We start from the raw sequence: 4125 nt of genomic DNA, 5'->3' as shown, positions 1-4125 counted from the left end.
ACGCGTGGATATAAAGAACGTGAAAACGGAGCTCGTATGTGAAAGTTATGATTTTTTTTAAAATTGGTTATTTTACCTGTGTCCGGCGCCACGTGTCAGCACCAGACGAACTCTTTGTTCCCACGCAAGACCATGACGTGGAACGCGCCCAGACAGCCTATAAATAGAGGCGTAGAACACCCTTAAAACCCACACCAAAACCATTCTTTCTCTCCCACTACCCCCAAAACCTCTCTTCCATTCCCTAGTACTTCCTAAGTGCTACAAGCGAGTTCCTGAGCGCCCAAAGGGTACAAGAAAAAGAGTTTTTCGGTTTGAAACTCTACCTGTGCAGAGCCCGGTTTTCAAGCAAACCTCACGGTTTCGTCGAAGCGAAGCGTTGTTCAAGTTGGAATCACCACCTTATCAAGTGAGTGCATAGTTACTTTTATCTTACACATAGATATGAAGTATTTTATATGAATTACGTGCTATGTGTGCATATTTACTTGACATTTGTGCTAGATGAAAGATTTAAACTTCTTTGTTTTTCAGATCTAAACCCTATATGTATTTTGTTTTCAGATATGAACCTTTTCTTCATATCTAAACTATAGATGTATTTTGTTTTCAGATCTGAACATTTTCTTCAGATCTAGACTATAGATGTATTTTATTTTCAGACCTGAACCTTTTCTTCAGATCTAGGCTGTAGATGTAATTTGTTTTCAGATCTGAACCTTTTCTTCAGATCTAGACTGTAGATGGATTTTGTTTTCAGATCTGAACCTTTTCTTCAGATCTAAAACTATCAATGTATTTTATATCTACAAATATGTTGGGTAGAACATGGGTAGATAAATGATGAGGGATGAAAGATGATATATATGAATATTGGTAGTTGTGCCACAATCTGTAGATGTTTTCGAACTACGATGTACTCTAAACATCCTAGCAGTTGCGCAAAAGGATAATGTCGGCAGCTGCGCCTAATAGAGAACGTCATAATCATGGCAGCAGTGCCTAAATGATTATATTGGCAGCTGCGCCTAAATGATAATATTGGCAGTTGCGCCTAATAGATAACATTGGCAGCTGCGCTATAGGCAAAGATGGACTTCGTGCCTATTCCTTAGAAGAATCCTTAGGAAATGAAAAAGTGAATGATAGATGATTCTTAGAGTAGATCCTTTAGAGTAAAAAAGATAATGGGGATGGGTAATTGGGTTGATTGTTTGATGTTTAAACATAATAACGATATTATTGTGGGTTGAAAACCCTATGTACTCACCAAGTTTCCCAACCTGACCCACTCAGTTTATTTGTATCACAGGTGGCGATATAAAGCTACAGTACACCGAGAGATTAAAGAAATATAGATCACTTGTAACGCCCCGTTCCTAGTATGCATTTAAAACATTATTTTTCTTCTTTTTTTTAAAAGCTACTCGACGAGTCAGTGGCCCTAACTCGTCGAGTAGCAGCGAGTCAGCACGTGGAGTTGGCGTGGCGACTCAACGAGTCCATATTCCGCACTCGGCGAGTCCGCCAGTCTGGGTGAAGCCCTAATTTTAGGGAGTGTACCCTATTTAAACCCCATTATAGCCCCAAAACCAGCCTCCTTCACCTCTCAGAGACTTATTCCCGAAACCCTAGCCTCCTTGAAGTGTGTGTGAGTGATTTTTGCCCTTGTGAAGGAATCTTGGTGCATTGTTGAGAAAGAAGAAGAAGGAGAAGGTAGAAGAACTCAAGGAAGAAGAAGTAGATCCAGATTATACTCCTCTTTGGCCATCCTTTCTGGTAATAAAGCTTTCATCTTGGTTATTGTATTGCTAGATCTAGTTTGTCCCCAAATTGATGGTTTTGAGCTCAAAAACCCCAAATCCCTAGTGATGAAGCTTTGTAATCAAACCATATCTCGGATCTAGCCTCTCTTGAGTTCCAGGGGCTCAAGAAGGCCACCTTTTGGCAGCCATGGCCTTGTTCTAGACAAGTAACCCCCATTATAGCCAAGTTTGAGTGTTATTGCTTCATTGCATCATAGATACACGTAAGTTAGCAAATTTACGTGTTCAGATTGTCCCAGAAACCCAGATCTATGAATTGGATGCACTGAAACTGATTAGAATTGGCTGAATAGAAACTGCATGCAAAGGACTCGGCGAGTCGTTCTTCGGACTCGGCGAGTCAGGTCGCGAGTCTCAGATTCCCTGTTCAGTAGTAGCGAGTCCGTTAGTGAGTGGAGTAAAGACTCAGTGAGTTAAGACATGGATCTAAGTGTAGAGGGACTCGGCGAGTCTACGCTCTGACTCGGCGAGTCCAAGGCAATCTCCTTACCCGTAAAAACAGACTCGACGAGTTGTTCATACAACTCGGCGAGTCACAGACTGGACGTGTTCTTATGTTGCAGGTGAACTTGACGAGTTATTCATACAACTCGACGAGTCAGATATAGGTTGACTCGATGTTGTTATAGAAGGAGAACTCGTCGAGTCTTCGCTAAACTCGACGAGTAGAGTCGGGAAAGGGAGTAGAAGGAAAGATTGGGACTCGACGAGTTGGCGGCCCAACTCGGCGAGTCAGGTCAACGGATTGTTGACTTTGGCCAGGGGGTAAAATAGTCATTTTACCCTAAGAATAGTTATCAGTGTCTGATTAAGTGTCTTTTGGGAATTGTAGCCGGGGAGTTACCGGAACAACAGTCAGACAGTTCCCGAGCAGTATTTCAGCAGCCAGCCTTACGAGGTGAGTTTTCCTTCCAGTAGGAATGGGTCTACGGCCACAATGTCGGCCCGTTTAGTTAGCAGTAGTTTCGGACTTCAGTCTGATGCAGTAGTTCAGTATGCTTGGTGTCTTTGTGATACAGGCATGGTATGTGTTATGTGTTCCGGACTATGGTCCGATGCAGTATGCAGTATATGTATTCATATTATATGCTATGATTATGTTATGTTATGTTCAGTCAGTTCCGGACTTCGGTCCGATGCAGTCGGCAAGGCCCTAGTTAGTTTCGGATTTCGGCCTGATGCAGTGGGCAAGACCCTAGTTAGTTCCGGACTTCGGTCTGATGCAGTGGGCAAGGCGCTAGTAGTTCCAGACTTCGGTCCGATGCAGTGGGCGAGACCCAGTATGTGCTTTATATGTTATTGTATGGTATGTGGTAGTTTGTGGGAGCTCACTAAGCTTCGTGCTTATAGTTTCAGTTTTGGTTTCAGGTACTTCAGCTAGTAAAGGGAAGGGCTCGGGATGATGGCATGGCACACACCACAGTTTTATCCTGGGAGTTAGACTCTGATATTTTGATATGATCTTGATATTAGTTTCGATTTGATAAATTTATTATGACATTTTGTGATACATGATTCATGGTTTTACCTTTTAATATTTGATATTATGGTTTAGTAAAGTTTTCAAACAAAATTTTTTGGGTTGTATTTTTGGGATGTTACAAGTTGGTATCAGAGCCTTGGTTTGAGGGATTCGGGCGCACTCCCGAGTGTGTCTGAACTCAAACTAAGGAAGTGGTATAAACTTTTCAAAAGAAAAGATTTTTAGAAAAGCAAAAAGAAACTTAAAAAGAAAAGAGTTTTAGAAAAGCAAAAAGAAATGTTAGAAAGAAAAGAACTTTGAAAAGAGAAAAAGGGTGTGGTGCATGCAATCAGCCGAGCTCAAGTAAGTACTCCCAAATTATCCATACAGGTTTATGCTATGTTAGGATTATCAACTTTATTAGAACAACATGCTAGATTAGGACTAAGGATCTAGGAAGGATGCCTTATGTGCCTGTTATATGTGTTTCAGCTCTATGAAAACTGCATGCTAGTACAGAATTGTCAGTATGATAGCCAGAGTAGTATATGCTTGATTATGTGTACTCGATGCTCGAATGCTGCTTGCTTTGTGCTTTTAGGAGTCTTAGTTATCTTTCACTAACTAGTAAATGAATATGTTACGTTACATATTGTGAGGATTAAATAAATTTAGAAGGTTAGGTCTAGCTCTATTGTGCAGCTCTTGTCTGAGTCCAACCATTGTAGGGTAGGATCTCTCATTCGAAGGATTATCTAGTCTTAGTGATATATAATAGTATTGACGAGCTAGTTAGGGGGAGGTAGCCGGGACTTCTTGTGCAGCTGATAGCGTAGA

Source organism: Lactuca virosa, chromosome 5 (genome assembly GCF_052849685.1).
Source record: "Lactuca virosa cultivar CGN04683 chromosome 5, Lactuca_virosa_CGN04683_v6, whole genome shotgun sequence".
Lineage (NCBI taxonomy): Eukaryota > Viridiplantae > Streptophyta > Magnoliopsida > Asterales > Asteraceae > Lactuca > Lactuca virosa.
This window is presented reverse-complemented; position numbering follows the sequence as displayed.